This window comes from Giraffa tippelskirchi, chromosome 7 (assembly GCF_054371585.1).
Source record: "Giraffa tippelskirchi isolate mGirTip1 chromosome 7, T2T-mGirTip1v1.2.pri, whole genome shotgun sequence".
In the NCBI taxonomy this organism is placed as follows: Eukaryota; Metazoa; Chordata; class Mammalia; order Artiodactyla; family Giraffidae; genus Giraffa; species Giraffa tippelskirchi.
In genome coordinates this window covers 160,840,045-160,864,777 of record NC_137281.1, presented here as the reverse complement: position 1 = coordinate 160,864,777, position 24,733 = coordinate 160,840,045, and the positions used below count along the sequence as shown (strand labels likewise).

At 43.5% G+C, this 24,733-nt stretch overlaps 2 long non-coding RNA genes across 3 annotated transcripts; one reads left to right on the top strand and one right to left on the bottom strand.

Moving 5' to 3' along the window:
* Window positions 1-361: 361 nt before the first annotated feature.
* Window positions 362-9,579, bottom strand: LOC145513891 (uncharacterized). Its single transcript, XR_014059758.1, has 4 exons — window positions 9,291-9,579; window positions 5,021-5,344; window positions 3,448-3,608; window positions 362-1,451 (listed from the first exon to the last, which is right to left on the bottom strand). It is a non-coding gene; the product is annotated as an uncharacterized LOC145513891 (long non-coding RNA).
* A 363-nt stretch (window positions 9,580-9,942) lies between these two features.
* LOC145513892 (uncharacterized) lies at window positions 9,943-16,462 on the top strand. 2 transcript variants are annotated; one of them, XR_014059760.1, is made up of 3 exons: window positions 9,943-10,082; window positions 13,359-13,597; window positions 16,143-16,462. It is a non-coding gene; the product is annotated as an uncharacterized LOC145513892 (long non-coding RNA). The 2 variants fall into 2 exon arrangements; XR_014059759.1 differs by lacking the exon at window positions 16,143-16,462 and having other exon boundaries at window positions 9,998-11,231; window positions 13,359-14,180.
* Window positions 16,463-24,733: the final 8,271 nt, after the last annotated feature.

The following is a 24,733-nucleotide window of genomic DNA, read 5'->3' as shown; positions in this document are numbered from 1 at the left end:
GGGATGAGATGGTTGGATGGCATCACCGACTCGATGGACATGAGTTTGAGCAAGCTCCGGGAGTTGGTGATGGACAGGGAGGCCTGGCCTGCTGCAGTCCACGGGGTCGCAAAGAGCTGAGTGAACTGAACTGTGCGACTGAACTGAACTGAACTGAGCATTGGCTATGGCCAGGCCCTGTGCTAACTGTATTATTTCATCCTCCTGCCCATGTTGTGAGGCCAGCGTCATTATCCTTACATAGAAACCGGGGCACTGAGAGACTCAGTGATTTGCCTAATTTAAGTGTTGAAATGAAAAAATCTATTTCAGAGGACCAAACATGTAAGCATTACACTATATCTCTTATAATTTAATAGAATTTATTTTTAATTTTTTTTTTGAAGGAACACAATAAGATTAAAATTTGTTTTTTTAAAGAAATACTTCTTACCCAAGGATTTAAAATTAAAATAAGATCATAGGAATGTAGTAATAGCTGTACCCACCACACCAGGAACAGAGTGTATAAGAAAAAGCAAAACATTCACTTTATGATGTTTCCTGGCCAGAGGACATTTCTCATTTTGCAAATGAGGCCTAAACAGGTGAGGAAACTTACTACCGTCAAACATATAGTTGAGGACTCGATGCTGTCAATGAAAGAGAATCGTGAACTCTCTAATCCCAGTCCTATCCCATGATGCATGTCTCGGGAGTTGGCATTTTATTTTTGTAGATGTATTTATTATTTACGGCGGTGCTGGGTCCTTGTTGCTGCTCCGGCTTTTCTCGCGCTGCAGCTGGTGGGCCCTCGCTCCAGCTGTGACGCGCAGGCTTCTCACTGGTGGCTTCTCTCGCCGGGGAGCATGGGCTTTAGGGCGCTGGGACTTGAGCAGCTGTGGTTCCCGCGGTTGTGGTGCACGGGCTCAGGTCCTCCGCGGCACGCGGAATCTTCCCGGATCAGCGATTGAACCCCTGTCTCCTGCATTGGCAGCCAAATTCTTTACGCTGAGCCACCAGGGAAGCTGAGGAGTTGCTATTTTAAACTAAATAGAGAGAAATGGATGGATGGATAGGTAGGTAGGTAGATAGACAGACCTTGTAGCCTTCCCATGGAGCTTACATTGTTCTGAGAAAATGACTCTGTATGTGCGGGCAGTGGGGTGGGGAGAGAGATGAATGCTTGGCTTGATGGTTTTTACAAAGTAACAAGTCTAAATTCATTCAGTATAACCATAGGCTGTTGTGTCTTCATAGATGGATTAGAGAATTTTCTTTAAGAAATTTGCAGTCCCAAACTGAAGCCCCTCTCCTGAGCTATCTCGCAGGAAAGAAATCTTGTCTTCGACCTCTCCGCCATCCACAGCTGCCTCCTTCTCTGTCCCATGGTCCAGTATTATTTGATGATGATCCACCATTTGGGATTTTCTTCCTCACTAATCATCTCCAATAGCCAGAACAGGCTCGTGCTGTTGGTGTGTGGATTTACATTTCATTAAATGTTATACAGGATTATTATATAAGCTTTACTATCACTATCAATAACAAAATACCTCACTATTTTTCCACTTAAACTTTTGCTATTACAATATCTTTTTTTGCTATGATCTTTTATGAATGACTCTCAGGTAAAGAACACAGCCAAAATCCTAACATTACATTTAAATATTAAATGTGTTACCATCATAAGGAAATAAGTGAGTTTTAAGCCGTGACTTATTGCCATGAGAAAAACATTATCAGTTTTAGCATATGTCTATTTTGCATGCACGCGTGCTTACTCACTCAGTTGTGTCCAACTCTTTGCAACCCCATGGACTGCAGCCCACCAGGCTCCTCTGTCTATGGGATTTTTTTCAGGCAAGAATACTGGAGTGGGTTGCCATTCCCTTCTCCAGGTGATCTTCCTGACCCAGGGATCGAACCTGTGTCTCCTGCATTATAGGCGGATTCTTTACCTGCTGAGCCATCAGGGAAGCCCTATGTCTATCTCGTGTCCTAGAATTTTAAGTGAATCATAACCAGACCACTACACACTCCACTGTGTGTTTCAGCTCACCGCAGTCCGCAGCGTGTTAATGATCTAAAGAGAAACAGCACCATTCCCCTCGTACGTGTGCCCCATTCTTGTTTGTTTTTAGATTACTTTGTATAGTAGAGGACAAGTCTTGCCCAGCATTCACAGCGCTTGTGCTTGTTTTGCTAGTAGCTGTGGTGATGGATCTGCATTATTCCCTCCACCTGGTCCACCCTTGGGACCAAGGTCATGAATATGCAACACAGCCAGCTGAGGTCAGGGATAGAGAACAGAGCAAAATAACCAACAAAGAATGAGACCGGACCCATGACTTGGGCCTCATGAGATCTGTGCTTTGCATGCATGCTCAGTTGCTTCAGTCATGTTCAACTCTTTGCGAGCCCATGGACTGTAGCCCCCCAGGCTCCTCTGTCTGTGGGATTCTCCAGGCAAGAACACTGGAGTGGGTTGCCATTTCCTCCTGCACGAGATCTGTGCTTTAATGGACTGAGATCTTAAGTCACAGGCAGCCAATAGTTATACAGACTTAGGGACCAAGTATGTGTATTCAAATTCCAAAATGCCCAGTGGGAGAAGATCATAATTTTTTGCCTTAGTTGTTTACACTAAATTCAAACTGTTTTTTTTTTTTTTTAAATTGCTCTGACCTACCAAGCAAAGTATTCTGTAAGCCATATTATTTTGGCAATTTCCTGAATCACCATTCTCTCCATTAACCCAAAAATCAAGTGCCAAAGTTACTTCAATCAGCATCTGAACAGTAAGCAACAACATCTCATTTCTACCATATGTGCTGGAGTTGGGGACATGCTAGAAAGCAGGTTTAAGACGTTCAAGCTACAAGAGGCATTTAGCAGTTTCCAGATGATTTAACAACTAGGTCAGTGGAGGGCTCTGTGGCCGCAGTGGCAAGCTGCAATGGTAGGTTTGGGGGTGACTCAGTTTGCCTGAAGGGCGGAGCCAGTGGTCAGCACCAACTGGTACTTTCATTGAGGTCATGATATGCAGAAAACTGGACCATAATGATAAATCAGAGAAGCTGATGCTGATTGTGGATTATACCAAAGAATGGGCCTCACGAATGCCAACAGAACTAAGATCTACTCTGGTAACTGTGTGGTTTGGTTTTGACTCATAACGAATAACTCTGTCCTGCCTCTGGAGCTGTGCTGTCCACTAGCCATGAGTGACATGTGGCTATCTAAATCAAAATGAATTACACTTTAAGTTTAGTTCCTTTGTTTCACTAGCCACCGTCAAGTACTCAGTAGGCCCACATGGCTAGCGGGGTCACCTAGCGGTTACCTAGTTGAACAGTGTAGAACATTTCCATCATCAGAGAAGTCTTACTGGGCTGCACCAAGCTAGACTGAGAACCCCATTCTAGAACTTTAAAAAAGAAAAAAGGAAGGAACATCCATGTTTACCTGGATCAAGAATCCTGAGGGTCCCCCAAATTTTTAGTCTCACATGTGTTATTCTCTGTTCATCCCTGACGACTTGTTCCCTTGTGATCCATCCAGCACAGCCACCACCGCAGTTTCATCCTCTCTTCCCTGCTCAGAACTTTGCAGAGGCTCCCTAGTGCCTACAGGAGATAAAACGTGAAGGCCTCATGTCTAGCATTCAAAGCCACTCAACACATTGTTAATCTACTTTTCAGCATTACTTTTGTTATTCTACAAACATGGATTTTCTGCTTCAGATAAATTGGTTTCCTCTCTGACCCCTGAAAGACCATCGTGTCCTCCCAACTCACTGCCTTTTCCATGCCATTCCCAGTGTCCAGATACCTGTCCAGATCCGTGTGTGTGTGTGTGCGCACACGCATGTACATGTGCCCAGTCATGTCTGACTCTTTGCAACGCTATGGACTGCAGCCCAGCCGCCGCCTCAGTCCATGGGATTTTCCAGGCAAGAATATTGGAGGAGGTTGCCATTTCCTTCTCCATGGGATCTTCCCAACCCAGGGATCATACCCCCGTCTCCTGAGCCTCCTGCAATGGCAGGCAGATTCTTTACCACTGAGCCACCTGGGAAGGTGAAAGTCGCTCAGTCGTGTCTGACTCTTTGTGACCCCAGGGACTGTCCATGGAATTCTCCAGGCCAGAATACTGGAGTGGGTAGCCTATTCGCTTCTCCAGGGGATCTTCCCAACCCAGGGATCCAAGCCAGGTCTCCCGCATTGCAGGTGGATTCTGTACCAGCTGAGCCACCAGGGAAGCTCCCTGGGAAGCCCCGTCCATTTCATTACCACCTACCTAAATCCTCCCGGTCCTTCATGTCCTGTTTAAGTCACATATCTCTCACATTTTCCCAACGATCACAGCTGAAGCAGTGCTTCCCTGGTGGCCCGGCGGTTACGACGTCACCTTCCAGTGCTGGGGGCACAGGCTCAACCCCTGGTGGGGGCTCAGACCTAAAGAGTCTGCCTGTGTGTGGGAGACCTGGGTTCTATCCCTGGGTCAGGAAGATGCCCTGGAGAAAGGAATGGCAACCTACTCCAGTATTCCGGCCTGGAGAATTCCATGGACAGAGGAGCCTGCTGGGCTACAGTCCAAGGGGTCACAAAGAGTTGGACATGACTGAGTGAGTAACACTATAGTTCAAAATAATTCTTCCTGTCTCCTGAATTCCTACACCTTTTACCCATTCCTACTTGATATTATCTTTTCATATGTTCTATCTCCTCATACTAGCAGAAGCTACCATCTTATACTCTGAACTCAGCTCAGTACCTGGTAATAAATATCAATAGATTATTTAATTGATTAGTGCTGAGCTCAATTCACTATCGGGCTAGAGACAATATGAGATATGAATTTTCCACAGCAGAGAGAAAAGGAAAAGGAAGTCTTCTGCTTTAATCCCGCCACCGGAACTACCACAGGAAACGAGACTCCCTGGAGTGCAGTGGGTCACACTCCCTCAGGAGCAGGCTGGACTGCTTCTGCTTTGATGCTGACCCCTACCCTTCTACAGCCCTGAACAAGTACATACCTGGGCTGAGCCTTCCTTTCTTCAGCAGTTCTCTCCCCACTTTCACGTGACTGGATCCATTCCCAGCTTCCTGTGTGGAGAAAATACGGCCAAAGGCAGGTTGTTGAACAGAAAAATTGGGCGTATCTCTGTCCAAGTCCAGTGAAGATGCTTTTGAGTTTTATTCATTCTAAGTAGAGACTCTGAGTCATTGGCTAATAAACCAACTCTAGGCACCACCACAAGATGACTGGATCGTTTTGGCCACTGGGAAGATTTGCTTTCAGGAGAGTTTTCAAGCTATACCACGAGTACTGGTGGGCGCCTTTCTTCTCACATTCTCCCCTGTAAACCAAAGCGAGGGACAGAAATTTTGTCTTCTTTCAGTGAAAGGTTTTGTTATTTTTCTTGTTCTGACAAAGAAAACAGTTATTTCCCCAAAAAAGGACAATATTGTGCGATATTATCTGCCAGGTTAAATGACTATTTCCTTAGCCAGTTACCCACACAGACTCAGCCATGGGCTTGTGTGAGGGTTACATAGGAGAAAAGAATGTCAAATTAGTTTGTAAACAATAAAGACCTAAACAAATACAAACTGTGGTTGTTTGTAATATTTCACAACATCAATCAGCTAAATATGGCAAAGGTCAGATAGAAGGCAGTTCAGAACCAGTCAGGGAATCAGGCAGTTTCAGTGACTCCAACAGTTTAGCAGTGAGAAGATCCTGGGCTTCCCATTTTTCAGCGCCCCCAACAGGCTGGTACCCAGGGCAACAAGCCCTCGCAGCCTCACTCCCTCCACCACATCACTGGGATGCTGCTGAGTCGTCGCCCTCTTCTAGAGCCAAAGAAGTTGGTGACTCAGAGAACCGGTTTATAGTTTCACGTTTCAGTGCTCCAGCTCTCCGCTGACACACGCAGTTTCCTTGTTGCGCCTGTTTCACACAAAGCTTGAAACCTAGGTGTTAAGTCACTCAGTCATGTCCTACTCTTTGTGAATCCATAGACTGTAAATTCTCTATCCATGCAATTCTCCTCTACCTGTGGAATTCTCCAGGCAAGAATACTGGAGTGGGTAGCCATTCCCTTCTCCGGGGGATCTTTTTGACCCAGGGATCGAACCCAGTTCTCCCGCATTGCAGGCAGATTGAGTCACCAGAAAATGACCTTAAAACTGGATAGCAGCAAAATATAGAAGCCATGCTTTAAATGGTCTATTGACATAGTGATTCTAAGAGAGGTATTTCTGACTTTCAAATCCTAAAGAAAGGTCAAAAACTGATCAAAGCCATTCAGGACTTTGTACCTGTGGGAACTTTGTATTTTGAGGTACTTTGAGGTTTCAACCTCTGTTTTGTGTGGTGATACCACAGGCCCTCACAAAGCCATTTTTTACTTTCTAAACTCTGTTGCTTGTAACACTCGCAAGGTGGTCAGCTAGGTTAGAGGGTTAGGCATTGTTAAAGTCATGGAACAAGGTTTTCTTTCTGTGAAAAAGCACCATACTCTGAAAGTTCAGTTATACCTGTTTTAATCAACTAAAGAAAAGAACCTAGTTTTTAGGAACCAGCTTATAAGTTGCATAGTGAAAAATGAAGACATAACCATGATTATTTTTTACTAGCATTTTGAATATCCTGAAAAACACTTCAGAAGATTATGAAAGAATTATAATTGTATAACTACCTTTGCTTTCATTTATTACTCATCTCAAAAAATGAGCTTTGCACAACACTGCAAATCAACTATACTTCAATTTAAGAATAATTAGCTTCTCTGAGCTCTTTTAGGAATAAAAAAGGGGACCTCTGCTAGCCTGAAGAAGCTGTAAGTAAATATGATAAAGCTTAACAAGAGGAAAGTGTCAGCAATTTAAATGAAGGGCAAAGATTTTAAACAAGCTGAATAGATAAGGCCTAGCACAGAGAACAATTCAGAACAGCCAATCCCTAAATGGAATCACAAAGTCCAAAGAAAAGTCATCTTGAGATTTTCCATCACTTGGAGGCCTTGCAGATGATAACATTCCTCTGCTCCCCTTAAAATGATTAATCTTTGATTAAAATGTTTTCAAAGGTCAAAGGAAAGCTCAGTCTAGTAAGATCCTAAAGGCTGCTCTGTCCTGAACTTGTACTTCTTGGAACTTAGTTTTCTTATCTGAAAATTGGAAAAGGGGACCCAGATGGACTTTGGTTCCTCCCAGATTTAGAATTTTATGATTCTAAATATTTTGCTTGTAAAACTTGTGAGGAACTTGTGCAGAATTCCCTAGTAACTAGGAGACCCCTGGAGATGTGGCTACAAATAGAGCTAAGGTCACAGGGGACTTGACTCAAGAGTTACATCTTTTTATAAATGGTAAAAATTAAGACCATTATGGAGTTCTTACTCTGCTGAATGTTAGTTAAAATACTTAGAACAGACTAGGCCATGACTACTCCAACTGATCAATCCTGGGCATTTATTTCCAAAAATTGCCAAAAATAATCAAAAGCTGGGTAGAGGACATCATCTCTTTACAAAGAACAGAAAAGCAACAATAAAAGGGGAAAGTAAGCAATTTTGAATGAGTCAGATTTTTTAAAAAATCATTTTCTTCTACATCTGTATTCTTCAAAGGACATAATAGACTATACAAAGGAAAGCTTGGAAATAAACCCTGCTATTTCAAAAGATAATGTCCCATAATGATGATATTTCCTTAATTTAAAAGCAAGTGGAAACAATTCAAAAAAAAAAAAAAAAAACTGGTGTTGAAAGAAGAAACTATACTTTCTATAGGATAGAGTCTCAGTAAGTATCGGTTGATTGATTTTCTTGGAACTCAAAAGAACCTTTCATATCCAGGTTTTCTTTCTACCTCTGTCTTAATTATTTGCTCATCTATTCCTTCAATAAAACGTTATTAAGCTTATGGAAATGAAATTCACCAAACACTGAGAATATGAAAATAAATTTGATAGGTCCTGTTCTTGAGGAGCTCACAATTTAGTGAGCTACTTTTCTGACCACCAAAAAGGGGCGGGTGTAATATGTACTAGGACTGAAGTAAGCTCAGAGGAATATTTTGTGGCACACTGATTCACATGAAGATAAGCCTGGGATACACTTTACGGTAAACCTAACTTCTTGGTAAATGGGGACTCTCCCTCCAGTGTGAAAATAAATGTAAAAGGGACTTTCTGAGTCATCTCACAGTACAGCAAAAGCTCCAGAAGATGGGGTGTCACTATAGCACGAGCTGGGGAGGCAGACAACCTGGATTCTAGTCTGTGCTCTGCTCTTCAAGTGCGGTGAGACTGCAGGAAGGTGGACTGATCTTTCTGGGTCTCAGACTGCTCACTGCACAGAGCGGGATGAGAGGTCCCCAGACTCTGCACAGGCAGACTGTGGTACTGAAGAGGGAAGTCATAGGGCCTGGACTCCATCTTAGGCCTGTTCGTGCTGATCAGGCTCAGCCACCTCTCTAATGGACTCTGAACTCTGTGCTTAGTGCCTGTGGAAACGACAATAGAAGGATAAGACCCCCTCCGGACAGGGGAATCTTGAAGATTGTATCCAGGTTACTCATCACAGAGAAAACATACACTGATCTCCTTTCCTCTGGACAGGTCATAAATTTTTTCTATAACCTCTAGCTTATTAACTGTTTGGAATGTAACCTCGGGCTTATTGATTACTGACTGTCTGAACACCTAACACATGAATGATGGGGTTATTGTGATTGTATTTACCTTTCCTTTATGTAAGTCACAAGGAAATTGGGGTGGTGGGTTCAGACACGTACACATGGGGTATAAAAGATTTTCACAAATGCTGGTCGGGGTCCTTGGCTAAGAGGAGACTCTGCCTTGGGCCCGCCGGTGTAATAAACTGCACTTCACTATCTGCATCGTCCTTCTGAGTGAGCTTGTTGCCCGGAACGCGTGGCTATAACAGTACCAGATGGTTGGATGGCAACACCGACTGGATGGACGTGAGCCTGAGCAAGCTCCGACGACGGATAGGGAGGCCTGGCCTGCTGCAGTACATGGGGTCGCGAAGTGTCGGACATGACTGAGCGACTGAACTGACTGACTGAACTGATGGCCCATCTGACATGTTATCTCGCCAAGCCTTCTCTATCTAGGAGAGTCTTTCCTCATGACTCAAGAAACTGCCCCTTGGTCTACCCAGGAGCTAACCGTCGGTTCTGTCCCCGGGCCGGCCCCTGGAGCGTCCCCCTCCGGCCCGGCCGCCTCGGCCGGCTCGGGAAACCCGCACCCGCGGGACGAGGTAAGAAAACCACCTGAGGGAAACGAAAACAGGTCTCTCTGAAACAAAGGTGCCCGCGAGAGCGCTCCCGGGGGACTGGGCATCCGCCTGTAAACAGGAAGGGTCGCCTTCGGAGGCCGAGCAAGTCAGGGTTTCGAGGTAAGGCGATGTTTTCCCTTATTTCTCCGGCAGCACCTGACAGAACGTGTCGGACGAGCTGTCAGGAGCGCGACCTCACCGAGCCAGGAGGGCGAGGATGGCTCAAGATTGCCCCTCGGAGGGCCAAGAGCAAGGCAAAGGAACCCAGCCTTCTCTTTAGAACTACCCGCCTCCTGCCGCTCGGGGAGGGAGAGGACAGCCGAGCCTCGCGCCGAAGCCGTTCAAGCGCGCGCGCTCGCGGGGCGGGGCGGGGCGGGGAGGGGCGTGGGCACTATATCTCTCGGCGGAGGAGCACACGGAATCGAGACTCACAGCCTCCAAAACGCGCTGCCCTGGAGCCGGTTGCTTAGCTGGCGCTGCCGAGGCTGCTTTCCTCGCTCAGTCAGAGAAGGGCGCTCTGATTGGCCAGCGCGACCCTGCAGTGGTTGGCCGGAAAGAGTCGAGGCGCCTGATTGGCCGCTCCGCACCTGCAATGCGTCAAGCCGCGGTGGGCGTGGAGGGCTTCCGCGTGAACGGCTGTGGGCTGAGGGGCCCCGGGCGCCCGGGGAGGGAGCGGCTCCGCCTGTGGCCGCCATCTTTACTAGGGGCGGCGCGGGCGCCCCGGGCTCGTCGGGGTTTCTCACGGCGCCCTTGGGCCGGTAGAGAAAGGCTCTGCGACAGAAGTTTTGTGTGTGTGTTGAGGGGGGTGGGGGGTTCTCTTCCCTTTTTCCACTGCGGTGGGCAGTCTCGTGTGTGCTGAGGTCCTAGGAGGCGGCGGGGGCAGAACTGGAGGGCTAGCGGCTCCTCTGGCTGAGGCGGGCCTGGTAGGAGGCTGAGGCCGCTGGCCTCAGACCACTGGGTGTGCGCTCCGTCGGCGGGTGCCGGGAGGGCGCTTTGACTCCTCTCCATTTCTAGGCGCGACAGGGAGATTCGCCCCCTGGGCATCTTGCTCGGGCTGGAAGGCAGTTCTGGAAACCTCTTCCGAATACGTCATGATTCTTGCTCACGCCGAGCGCGGTCCCCGTCTGCAGGGAATGCGTTGTTTTTTTTTTTTATTTTTTAGAGCTGTAAATCCTAACAGCCGTCTTGGAAACTACCGGCTCCAGAGACCGTGACCTGCGGGAGCGAAACGGAGCTTGCCTGACAGACACGCTGCGGGATGTTGGCTGAAAATTATTTTGATTGTACCAGTTTGGTTGCCTTTTTAGGCAACTGTTATGTTTGTGTGTGCATCCGGCTTTCGCTCGTCTCTGATATCCAAACCCGCAGAAAAAAAGAAAAACCCGCTTTTCTTTTTTTTTTTAATGTTTTACTGTAGCAAAAGTGTTCGTGGTTCAGGACCCCCGTCGGTGGATGTGGGTGAAGAGAAAAAGCAATGTTCCCTGGGTGGGTTAGAGTTAGAGAAACGGGAAAAGGCCACGGTCGTCTGCTTTAGTGGGAGCGATGTCTTGGTTGGGTTTTATTTGAGCCGCACAGGTGCAAACTTGGTTTGGCGTGGCTATCCAAAGGTGAATTCTGGAGCTGCCTCGTGGTGTGGGCGTTGCCAAGGCTGCAGGGAGAGGGCGTTGGTGAATTGCAGGGCCAATAAACCCGGCAGGGCCAGGTTGCTTCCATGTATGAAGTCCTAGCAGTAACTGACTACCCAGGTTTGTGTATCCAGGCTTTCACCACTCCCATCCCTATCCAAGATACTGGACTGGTCATTGCAGGCGCACGTGGGTCTGTATTGATTCCAGTATTGACCAAGGCAGGCGCAGTCTCTGCCTTACAAGATTTTCTAATTAGAGGCTGCAGGTGGGAGCAAGAGTTTGATACCATTTGCCATACAGTTTGATTTGTAAGTTATTGTTTCTCTTACCCAAAGTTTGAACGCTTAATCATTGGCTTTTACTCGTTTTCACACAGGCCTCACTTTACCTTAAGGGGCCTTCTTCCCAAAGCTAGCACTGCATTTTACTGTGTATCAGTGTAATGCTAGAGTTCGTGGACACTGCAAAAGAAAGACAACTGCAGTTTTGCATAATCTCCATGTAGCAAGAACCCCTCGTGCTGCTGTGGAACACACAGTAATTCAGTGTTCAGCAGCTACAGTGCTGGAGTCAGCCGCTTTGCTTGCACTGTGAGATAGAGCAAAGGACGAAATCCTCCAGAGCCTTGGTTTCTTCTATAGTGTGAAGAGAACAAGTCTGTCTCACAGTCCTTGTGAGCATTACATAAGATAGAAATGTGCCAGGACTTGGTAAATTGTAGAACTATTGATAATATTCATTCGCTAAAGCATTCGAGTGCCCATAACTGTCTGACCTTGTGATAGGAAGATTTTCCTTCAATATTTTCTGCTTTGTGGGAAGAACAGATGGACAAACTCAGATCTAAAATAAACCTTAAATGGCCTGGTGTTTTTATTAATTGAAGCATAGTATTAATATAGCCTTGTTAGCATGCAGTGCCAGATCTGAGGGCCCTTAGGGTGACTAGCTAGTTCATCAGTTTGGCTTGGTCTTTCCTGGTTTTAGCATCAAAGGCACATGTCCTAGAAAGCCCCATGTCCTAGAAAGCCCCTCTGTCCCAGGCAAACCAGGACACTTGGTCACCCTTGGATTGTTTTCATTGCCACAAAAGGGGAGGATGAACAGAATAGGAAATGAAGATTCCAATTATGTAGAGGCGATTAAATTTCCCCACAGCTGGAGGCTACTGGGCTCAAGAAAAGGGATGTCCTTGTGTGAGACAAGTGTGGGTTTGGGCCTCAAACATAGTCAAACATGATTTTATCCATCTTTATTGTTCTTCCTTCTCTCAGTCCCCACACAGAATTTACCTTTCTTCTTTTTGAAGTTTCTTATTCAGTGCTAATCTTTATCTCTGATAATGAATGAAAGTCGCTCATTCATGTTCGACTCTTTGCGACCCCATGGACTATACAGTCCATGGAATTCTCCAGGCAAAAATACTGGAGTGGGTAGCCTTTCCCTTCTCCAGGGGATCTTCCCAACCCAGGAATTGAACCGGGGTCTCCTGCATTGTAGGCGGATTCTTTATCAACTGAGCTTTGAGGGAAGCCCAGTCTCTGGTGAAGACTTTTCCAAACAGTCCATCACTTGAGTGCAGAAGTTCTTGTTTATGCCGTGGACCCCTTTGCCAATCTCGTGCAGCCTAATGCTGCTGCGTTTCACTTAGAGGCTAGTGAAGATAGATGTTCTGCTTTTCCACCCAAGTTCATGGACTGAATTGTCTCCATGTAGGCCAGGTTCAGAGCCCTGCTCCCTCTCCCTCACCCCACTGCAGTTCTCTTTCCACTCTGTCCTCTTTTATTCTCTTCTGCGTTTGCATTCTTGCCATTATATGTCAACAATATAGTTCAAGACTGTTTTCTAACTATTGCAAAAGTTGGTCTTTCACCCCTGGTTCTGTCTTATGCCCAGCTGATGGAGTAGTGTTTCTAAAGCATACATATGACTATATGATTTTTGTCCTCAACCGCCCATGGCTTCCTTTGGCCTCGAGGATTAAGTCCCATTTTCTTAGGAATTCCTTCAGGGTCTTCCTATAATCTGACCTTTCTGTCCTAATAACCTGCTACTCTTTGCATCTCCTAAATTTCGGCCATATGAACTGTGCTTCAGTCTTTTCCCCCTACATCTTTTATTCAGGTTGCTCTCTGGGCCTAGATTTCTGATTTCCATCATCTCTGCCTAACAGAGTTCTAATATCCTTAAAGATTTCCTTCAAATGCGAAGTTGGCTAGTATAACTTCTCCCTTCACTGGACCCCCTCAGTGCTTTATTTTACCGTCTTCTGTCCTCACCGTCTACTATGAGGACTTGATTCAAGTCTCGTTTGTGAGTGTGGCCTCTAGAGGCCCTGGGGATATAAAATAAAACTGATTTGAACCTTGGTTTTTAAAGGACTTACATTTTAGGTTGGGAAGTAATGTGACCCTAAGTAACACTTTTTTTTCAAGGTGAAAGAAAACAAGTATCAGGCATCCAGAAGGAGAACTCGCTGCTAGAGCTTTGTGGAGGAGGTGGCATCCAAGCTCGCTTGGTGGATCAGCAACTGCTATGGATGTACGCTGGGAAGGCATTCCATACAGAGGGAATACCGAGGAACAAAGCAACCAAGCTGAAAAGAGCAGGGGCTGTGGAAGAAGGAGAAGCTGTCTGTTACCAAGGGGCCCCATGGGAGACAGGCCGGAGGCAGGTTGGTTAAGGCTAGATAGAGAATGGCCACACACTGCAGGCCAGAAGATAAGACTCCTGTGTGCATGGAACCCATTGCAGATTTTTGACAAGACTGACCGAGTCAGAGGGGGGTTAATAATTACGTGGCAGCAAAGTGGGAGGTGAATTTTACAGAGAGACACTAGACAGAGTGCTGAAAACAACGAGAATAATGGCAAACACAAGGTGCCATACAATATCCTTACTTGCAGTATCTCATTGATAGCTCATGAAAACCTTACTCTTCATTCCTTTTCACAAATAAATTGAGGTTAGGAGAAATAACTTGCCTGGCTTCACCCATGGTGACAGAGCTGGAAGTTGAACTCATTTACTGTATACAGTAGTTGGTCCACGCATTAACCTTAAAGTGTTAGCAGTGAGATTAGAGAAGGTCCAGGAAATGATACTTGTTCACTTACAGTACTTTATGTACTTTGAGGTGAAGAATAAAAAAGCAACAGATATTAGTATGGTTGGGCTGAATTCTGGACTGTCTTCTCCAGTGTTGGTTTCAGCATATATCGCCTACATGTTTTTCTGTATGAAAGGGATAAGATCAGTAAGCAAAATGTGTTGCTCCAGTTTTACAAAAGCTCATGACACCCACATGGGGAAAGGGTATAGACGATAGCTGGGCTTGGCCTTTTACCTGAACTCAGAAACCTCACAGAGGGAGAGTGCTGACAGCAGTGGCCTGGAGAGCCGACAAGTTATGCTTCCAAATACGGCTCTTGATTGGGTGTGTTTCCTGAATGTGAACTAAAATTTTTCAAGGGATGTGCCTTCAGGAGAAAGACTTTGGGCTAGTACACCCTTAAAGGTATTTAACGGGTTTGGAGCACTGGAGGGGTAATTTTCCTACACCCTGGTCACGTCGGCACCCTCACCTCCACCACGGTACGTGCTCAGTCGTGTCCGACTCTTTGCAGCCGCAGCCTGCCAGGCTCCTCTGTCCACATGGGCTTTTTCAGGCAAGAAGACCAGAGTGGGTTGCCATTTCTTCCTCCCCACCACGATGCCCCTCAGTTCAGTTCAGTTGCTCAATTGTGTCCAACTCTTTGCGACCCCATGAATCGCAGCACGTCAGGCCTCCCTGTCCATCACCAACTCCCAGAGTCTACCCAAACCCATGTCCATCGAGTTGGTGATGCCATCCAGCCATCTCATCCCCTCTCGTCCCCTTCTCTTGCCCCCAATCCTTCCCAGCATTAGGGTTTTTTCCAATGAGTCAACTCTTCGCATGAGGTGGCTAAAGTATTGGAGTTTCAGCTTCAATATCAGTCCTTCCAATGAACACCCAGGACTGGTCTCCTTTAGGATGGACTGGTTGGATCTCCTTGCAGTCCAAGGGACTCTCAAGAGTCTTCTCCAACACCACAGTTCAAAAGCATCAATTCTTCGGCACTCAGCTTTCTTTATAGTCCAACTCTCACATCCATACATGACCACTGGAAAAACCATAGCCTTGACTAGATGGACCTTTGTTGGCAAAGTAATGTCTCTGCTTTTAAATATGCTATCTAGGTTGGTCATAACTTTCCTTCCAAGGAGTAAGCGTCTTTTAATTTCATGGCTGCAATCACCATCAGCAGTGATTTTGGAGCCCCCAAAAATAAAGTCTGACACTGTTTCCACTGTTTCCCCATCTATTTTCCATGAAGTGATGGGACCAGATGCCATGATCTTAGTTTTCTGAACATTGAGCTTTAAGCCAACTTTTTCACTCTTCTCTTTCACTTTCATCAAGAGGCTCTTTAGTTCTTCTTCACTTTCTGCCATAAGGGTGGTGTTATCCGCATATCTGAGGTTATTGATATTTCTCCCAGCAATCTTGATTCCAGCTTGTGTTTCTTCCAGCCCAGCGTTTCTCATGATGTACTCTGCATATAACTTAAATAAGCAGGGTGACAATATACAGCCTTGACGTACTCCTTTTCCTATTTGGAACCAGTCTGTTGTTCCATGTTCAGTTCTAACTGTTGCTTCCTGACCTGCATACAGGTTTTTCAAGAGACAGGTCAGATGGTCTGGTATTCCCATCTCTTTCAGAATTTTCCACAGTTTATTGTGATCCACACAGTCAAAGGCTTTGGCATAGTCAATAAAGCAGAAATAGATGTTTTTCTGCCCTCCCCCCCCAAATTGTTAGCATTAAGGAGGAAGAGCTTCAAGAACAATTGCCCTTCAAGAACCATTGGGTTATTTTGTGTTCCACTTGGTGCTCTCTTCCCAGTCACCAGAGATGGTAAAAAGAGGAGCAGAGAGGGGGAAGTTTCATTTATTCCAACCCCTTCTATTCCACCTTTCCCTACCCTTTGTGCTTCGGGTTTTGTAAAAACATCCTTCAAACCTAGGAAAGGCTTTTCCTCTTCAGTAATTCTAGTGTACATTTTAGGGGCTTCCCTGGTGACTCAATGGTAAAAAACCCTCCTGCTAATGCAGGAGGCGAGTGTTCGATCCCTGAGAGGATCCTCCATGCCTCAGGGCAACTAAGCGACACAGCTACTGGGCCTGTGTTCTAGAGCCTGGGAGCCTCAAGCGCTGAGCCACGCACCCTAGACCCTGCGCTCTGCACCAGAGGGAGCCGCCGTAATGAGAAGCCCGCACACTAGCTGGAGAGTAGCCCCTGCTTGCCACAGCTAGAGAAAGCCCGGGAAGCTATGAAGACCCAGCACGGCCAAAAATCAATTAATTAATAAAATTAAAAAAAAAATTCTAGTATACATTATATAAAACCCTGGCTACCTTTTCCCCTTTGCTAATATTCTTGCCTAATTTGTGTGTTTTTATCATTCTGATTAGATTATAAGTTCATTAAAAACTGAAAGTACCTTAAAAAAAACTCCCTCTACTTGCACCTTTGTCCTGTGTATAGTAGTCACTCAACCTTGATTCATCATCTTTCTTCTTGTTTTTTCTGATTTTTCTAGTCAACATATCTCTGATGATAGCGTTGAAAATTCAACGATACTATAGAAAAAGTTTATTCATTCAAGATTCATTCAACACTATTGATTAAATTCTTTCTATATGTCAGATAACCCTTGAGTGTTAGTGCTGATTGCTGTCCCCTGTGGTCATGGTTATTAATGGTTTTTGGGTCATCAACACCTTTGAGAGTCTAATAAAAGCCGTAGAAACCTCCCAGTAAAACATATAAAATAATTCTGCAACTCCTGCCAGAGTCTAGACTTTCAGACTCGAAGTCTGAAAATCCTGCTCAGTGTAATATGTTTAGACTTTACCACTGTATGATAACATATGATGTATCTGTGTAGACATTCATGTGTAGTTTAGTTGACTAAATGTATAAGTAGCACTAAGGGAACTATTTCAATACTTGAATTGTCGGGTTTTAGTCATAAGACTTTAAAGCAAAAGATGGCTATCTTTGGCTACTGAAATTTGGGAGGCAATACATTTAGCATCACTTTTTCCATTAAGGTACAAGTTCTGATTTGTCACTGGTACAAGCATTTTTCAAATTATAATATGCCATATTGGTAAACCTAGTCTTTGATGTGTTTAAGTTCTGGTCTCTCATTTTAAATTTTGTGTAACCCAAAATATATATAATTAAAGTCAGGTAAGCACTGGAGTACATAAATGGGATATTTCACAGAGCATTTTCGCATGAGATTTAATACAATTGATGTTTTGATCACTGTTTATTATCTCAAAAAATATTTTCATTGAAGAGAATGAGTAGTGATTGCGTGAGTTATTTGCAGAACAGTTTACCAGTGGGCTGTTTGATGCTCCCCTGTGCTGCTCTTCCTAATTAGCATCAGGTTTGCTAAACTTTGTTACAGAAAGATTGATAAAGAGAAAGCCTGTCATCTGGAACCTGAAATTTATGAATTTGTGTAAAACTCGCGTATGTAAGAGATGCATCGAGGGAACACGAGCTATCACTTGAGAATTTCTTCTCTGTGTGGATTATTAATAGTGGTATAATTGGATACCAAGCCAACTTTACAAACGTCACAACTCTTCACTTCTACCTGAAAACCTGTTGCTGTGATTATTATTTCAGCAAAACAAGGCTGTTGAGATTTCCCAAAAGGATGCAATTTCAAGTGGCCTTTAGGAATCCAGTATGACAGATTTCTTTACTGCTGGATGTAGTCTATTTTAAATGGTAGCATGATCTAATTACAACATAAAGAATCTTCTACCCGTCAAAAGGGTCTACAGCTGGTGCAAACATCATCAACGTCATCAGTGAATATTATTGAGGTTTTTACTTGGGCAAAGCGTTGTAAAAGTACTGAACTTGCAAAGAATTACACATAGCTCTGCCCTCATTCTCACAACTAAACTAACCTGCATGCGGGCAGGGACCATGGTTTTCTTTTTTTATTTAGTTACATTTATGTTTGCTTACATCCTCAATACTTACAACAGTCTGGCATATAATAGTTGCTAAGTAAATAAAGGTTGAACATCTGAATCAACAACTATTAAATAGTTGGAGAGAAAAGAGAAATGAAAGAAAAATTCTATTTTGTAATGTAGCTTTTAAAAGGGAAAATGCTACATATGTTCTTTTAAAACATCTTTATTATGTGATATTTGATAAATGTAAAGTAGTATATAGTAAATGTAAACTTTTAAGCATATTTTAAAAAGCCCCAGTGAATGCACTGCCTACTCAGATAACAAGAAAGTCACCAATAGCATCCTCCTGCCTCCCCCTCAGCCCAAACTGCAGTCTCAATTCAGGGGCATTTTACCTTTAAGATGTATAAATCATAAATAAGGATTTACAGAAGACAAAATCTATGTAATTCTTTACTAAGAATTACACATTTAGTGATTGAAAAATGCATTTGTTAATAATCATGTGGAAAATCATTTATTACCAGACTCTTTGAATTCCCTAACAAATAGTAAGCAGGGTTATTTATATGTGCTAAATCCTGGGGACATCAGAATAGGCTACCTGTGCACTCAGGGAAGGCACGTATTAGAGTTCATTTTTTTGTTTTGTTTTGTTTTGCTTTTCCTCCCCTCTTTTGGTGTAAAATTTTTGAAATGTCATATTTTGGGGAGAAATTTAATTGCTTTTCTATTTGTTGTGTATGTTTTCTATTTCATAGTCTCAAAATTGTCTTTAATTATTTGGGGTGTGTTTTTACATAGAATCTTAATGAAACTTCCTGTGAATTGTCTGTGAAGAGATTTTAAGTTACAATACTGGCTATTGTAAAGATTTGCTAAAGCAGAACATAAAAATAAAGATGCAAGCCACAAACAGAATGACATTATAGCAACATTTATGTTATCAAATAAGAATTCCTCTACCAATGTTTGCCAGAGGCACCTTTTCTATGGTAGATAGAATACTGTATTATGTCTATTATCATAAACTCAAATTCCAGAGAAATATAGTATTGTCAGTAAATAGGCTTTCTTTTCAGGACAATTTTGCCCTTCCCATTAATCTTTCTACTTCTGGTTTCCATTGTAGTTCTACATGTAGCCATCAAAAAAGTTGTCTTTCTGATTTCTTTCTTTTGATTTTTTATTTTGACATAATTTCAGACTTACAGAGAAGTTCCATGGGTAGTGCTCAGAACCTTCGTGTCACTTGATTTCCCAAACGTTAACATTTGCCACGTTGGCACGTTTGTACATGTCCTCTTGTGCTCGCTCCTTCTCGCGGCAGACATAAAAACCTTGTCCCTAAACACTTCAGTGTATAATTCCAAAACCAAGGCCATTCTATCACATAGCTGTAGTGCAACGGTCAAAATCAGAAAGGGGACGTAATAACATAACGTTCAGTCTACAGTCTTCTTTCAAAATTTGCAGGTTTTCCCAGTGCAGGTCGTTACAGCAAAGTGAAATCCCGGATCGTGCATTGTGTTCAGGCGCCATGTCTCCATTCTCATGTAACCTGAAGTCCTTCCTCAGTCTGTGTTTTTCATGACATTGATTAATTTACAGATTTCTAGCCAGTCAATATGCTGAGAATTTTTAAGGAAATAAGTATATTTCAAGTAGCAATCACAGTCAGGATATCTAGAAAAAAGTTTCGGTGCTAATTATTTTATGTTACATTCATTAAAAGTTCCCTGGTGGCTCAGATGGTAAAGAATCCACCTGCAATGCGGGAGACCTGGGTTCAATTCCTCGGTTGGGAAGATCCCCTGGAGAAGGGAATGGCCACCCACTCCAGTATTCTGGCCTGGAGAATCCCATGGACAGAGGAGCCTGGAGGGCTACAGTCCATGGGGTCGCAAACAGCGGGACACAACTGAGTGACTTTCCCTTCACGTTCATTAAAAAATTATGAATTGTGACTTCCCTGCTGGTCCAGTAGTTAAAGATCTGCCCTGCAATGCAGGCGACGTGGGTTTTATCTCTGGTCAAGGAACTAAGACCGCACAGGCCTCAGAGCAGCTGAGCCCGCACACTGCCACTGTTGTGCCGGCACGCCGGCAGGAGACACCGCGTCACGCGAGGTAGATGCTGAGGGCCACCGGCCAGACCCCACACGGCCAACGAAACAAACAAAATTTAAAAAACTATGCCAGAGATGGGAGAGCAAAAGACGAGAAAAAGCAATTTAAAATCCTCTCTCTGCTGACCTTGGGCAAAGCGCTGAAATCTAGACTCTGGTTTCCTTATATGGGGAAAGGCAAAACTGAAATAGGGGATGGTAAGATTTCTTCTGGCTGTAGTAGTTTGTGATTCATTATGAACTAATAGAATCCATTCACTCCTTAATAGTTCCCTTGCTTCATAATATACGAATTTAATCTGATGGATACCCTTAATATTATTACTAGCCACACACTGCTGATAATGTGCAATATATATTTCAAGGCAACCAGTATTCATACACTTCTAAGACTATCACTGTGAAATCTAGGCCTGCCATCTTATGGATCCTAAATGGTACTACCAAAATACAGGGTAGTTAGTGTCAGGAGATGATTTTCGAACAAATCAAGAGAATACCTACTTATGTATATATGTAGCTTACTTCCAAAGGAGTTTAAACAGTATTTTGAAATTTATTTTCTTTGATAATTCTTAATTTAGCTTTCTAGGAAAGAATCCGAGTAAATCTATGAACATCCTGCCTGCAGTTTTTTTTTGACTTCTCAATCTATTTTATTTTATTTTATTCATTATTTTTGGCTGTGCTGGGTTTTCAGTGAGGCTGAGGGCTTTCTCTAGTTGCAGCAAGCAGGGGCTGCTCTTCACTGCAGTGTGCAGGCTTCTCTTGTGGAGCTCAGGCTCCGGGTGCTTGGGCTCAGTAGTTGTGGTGCATGGGTTTAGTTGCTCCGCGGCATGTGGAATCTTCCCAGACCAGGGATCAAACCCACGTCCCCCGCAATGGCAAGCAAATTCTTGCCAATTTTAATTGTTTATTGATCCCAATAATTATTTTCTAGGCAGCATTTAATTTCATTTTCAAAGTTTAGTTTAATTTTCCTAAATAGCTGTAGGTAGTTCCTTTGCTTTTGAAATTGTTTGGAACAAGAGAATGGCTCTTTGAAGTGGTTGTGGGCAAGTGCTGGCCTGCGCATTTCATGAAAGCTGTGATCAGCTACTCATCCATGGTTTTAAAGTGTAACAGCCTTCGTTTATCCCTTTTACATAGCTATAAATTATGAGAGTTGATGGTTTCCCACTGCAACGAGGATGAGTGTTTGTGGAATTCACTCCTTTGGTCTCCTCCTAGTATTTATCTTCTATCATGTAAAGGATCCAAAACACAGAACTTTTGTCCACAATGAACATGGGAGAGTTAGTAGGAAACAATTTTCAACTCTTTCAAAGCTGTAACTTTAAAATATTGCAAATAAAAAGACCAAGGAAAAGAGACTCTGCTTCCTAAATAAATTATAGAATTTATCTCTAATTAAGTTTTGTTTTGTCCCACACAGATCCAAGTAAAATTGTTATGCCCCCCCTTCCCACTAATATAATTTGAGACACTGAAATGTTCTAAGGATTGCTTTTGAAGACCATTCTGAGATTTCACGTGGGGCAAGAATGGTCATTCCCTTGTTTAAGGTTGCTGATTTCATGAAAAGATGCGCTATTTCCCACTGGTTTTCAATTTATTTTCAATATCCTTCAGTCTTTGTGGGGCTTCTAATCCCTTTCAAGTTGAAACGTGATTATTATGCTGTAGTAGAAGGCAGCATTTGGACATGGCTGACAGTGCAAACACTTGCTCTAACTAATCGTCATCAGTATGGAGCCTTAAAACCCGAATCAAACAGCAGCAGCCGCTCTCAATCATAGAGAACGGTGGGGGAGGTCGAGCCAGACCGTTGTAGCTTCTCGGGGCTCCCTTTTTGCTGAATAGAGATGTTGGCTGAGATTGCCTTCTTCCTGCTGCCTCTTGGAAGGTAAATGCTTTTGCTAATCATCTCATATTTAATTATCAGATCCCCTTTCATTAGAATTTTCTGTCTTGTTTTGACTGAGTCCTATCAATGACTTTCAGGAAATAGTGTGAAGTGTAATTTTCACATTGAACCCAATCAGAAGCCTGTGACCTCTGTATTTTTCTGTTTATTTTGGTTATGTATTTTAAGATTTTTATGAATATTTAAAATGTTTTAAAATTCTGATCAGAGTTAAAAGTTTTCTTTTTAGTTCACTTAAAACATATTTGACAAAGCTTTTGGTTTTTACTTCCAGATGCTCAATTCATGTTCCAGAATTTCAGAATCATCTATATTTGCTTTTACTCTTAAAATATACTGTCATTATAAAACTAAATGACTATACCATGTGCCAACAATATATTTTATAGAAATGAGATTGTTCATAAAAATGAGTCACTACAGGAAAGATACCTCACAAATAAGTGTTCTATGAAGTAAAAGTTTCACTAAAAAAGGTGAAGATTGAAATAACTCTAATGCTTAAAGCTGGTTTTGGGGAAAGAATGCAACTGTGTAATTCACATGTTGAAACTTAAGTGTGTAGCTGTTTATTACAGTTCAAAGTCTAGCTTAATTTTACTCCTGCCACAGGAATATTCCAGAGGCCATGAGTCCAAAACAAAATCATTGCCAATTTTGTGCCTTTTGCTTAAATATGCAATTAAGTAATTCTTTAGGCAATTACTTCTGGAAGAATAAGTTACCAGTCTAAAATTTAAATGGAGCCAACTGGTTTTATAGGGCTTCCCTGGTGGCTCAGATGGTAAAGAATTTGCCTGCAATGTGGGAGATCCAAGTTGGATCCCTGGGTTGGGAAGATCCCTTGGATAAGGGAATGGCTACCTACTCTAGTATTCTGGCCCAGAGAATCCCATGGACAGAGGAGCCTAGTGGGCTACAGTTCACGGGGTCCCAAAGAATCAGACATGACTGAGCGGCTAACACTTTCACCTGGCTTTATAGACCTCCACGTGCTTTCCAGGCGGGGCAGCGGTAAAGAATCCGCCTGCTGATGCAGGAGATGCCAGAGATACGGGTTCAATCCCTGGATTTGAAAGATCCCCTGGAGGAGGAAATGGCAACCCACTCCAGTATTCTTGCCTGGAAAATTTCAAGGACAGAGGAGCCTGGCTGTTACAGTCCATGGAGTCACAAACAGTCGGACACGACTGAACATAAACACACAAGTAACAAGATGTATATATATTCTGAAAATCTTGAGTATAATTTCTTAATAAGGGAATAATTTGGCTATAGAAGAAGTAAACTAGATCGTTGCTCTTATGAACACTCAAACATAAGTGGAGGTCACTACTGGACGTTTTGTAGAATGTGTTTTTTCACTGGATATGCTTGGAGATCCCTTCTAACTCTAAAAGTCTAAGATTTTAGTAAGCTGTAGAGCAGTCCTTTAAATGATTAACCATAACAATTTCAGAGAGTACGAATGGGAGGCATTTGGGGGATATTTAGCCATTATTCTGGAAAATACCCTGAGTTGGGGCAGTGAAGAAAAATCTTTTTCCCTTTCTATTGCCATTAAAGTCATATCAACAGTAGAGAGCAAGAAGTTGAATTCCTGTAGCTCTACAAATGCTTTATAAAAGAAATTACTCATTTCAAGATTCTCTGCTATTTCTGCTGATCTTCAGCAAGTCCTTTTTAATAAAACATAAGGATCATTTCCTGTCATTGTTGGGTTCTGAAGTTTGACCTCCCCCAAAAGATGACTCCTTTATTAACTGGCTGTGTGCGGTGGCCTGTACCCTGTGGGATCTGGAGGTTGATCAGTGATGAAGATTTTTCCATTTTAATTTTAGCAGAAGTACCTTGTGCTCAGAACTGAAGGGCTTGATTTTTCCCTTCTGAGTGGGTGCCAGCTACATGTCCTCTCATTGGCCCCCAGCATTGTCTCAGTTCAGTTCAGTTCAGTCGTTCAGTTGTGTCCAACTCTTTGCGACCCATGGACTGCAGCACGCCAGGCCTCCCTGTCCATCACCAACTCCCGGAGTTTACTGAAACTCATGTCCATTGAGTCAGTGATGCCATCCAACCATCTCATCCTCTGTCGTCCCCTTCTCCTCCTGCCTTCAATCTTTCCCAGCATCAGGGTCTTTTCCAGTGAGTCAGTTCTTTGCATCAGGTGGCCAAAGTATTGAAGTTTCAGCTTCAGCAATGAATATTCAGGACTGATTTCCTTTAGGATGGACTCCTTGCAGTCCCAGGGACTCTCAAGAGTCTTCTCCAACACCACAGCTCAAAAGCATCAATTCTTCGGTGCCCAGCTTTCTTTATACTCCAACTCTCACATCCATACATGACCACTGGAGAAACCATAGCTTTGACTAGACACACCTTTGTTGGCAAAGTAATGTCTCTGCTTTTTAATATGCTGTCTAGGTTGGTCATAACTTTCCTTCCAAGGAGCAAGCGTGACTGCAGATGCAGTCACCATCTGCAGTGATTTTGGAGCCCCCCAAAATAAAGTCTAACACTGTTTCCATTGCTTCCCCATCTGTTTGCCATGAAGTGATGGGACCAGATGCCATGATCTTAGTTTTCTGAATATTGAGCTTTAAGCCAACTTTTTCACTCTCCTCTTTCACTTTCATCAAGAGGCTCTTTAGTTCTTCTTCACTTTCTGCCGTAAGGGTGGTGTTATCTGCATATCTGAGGTTAATGATATTTCTCCCAGC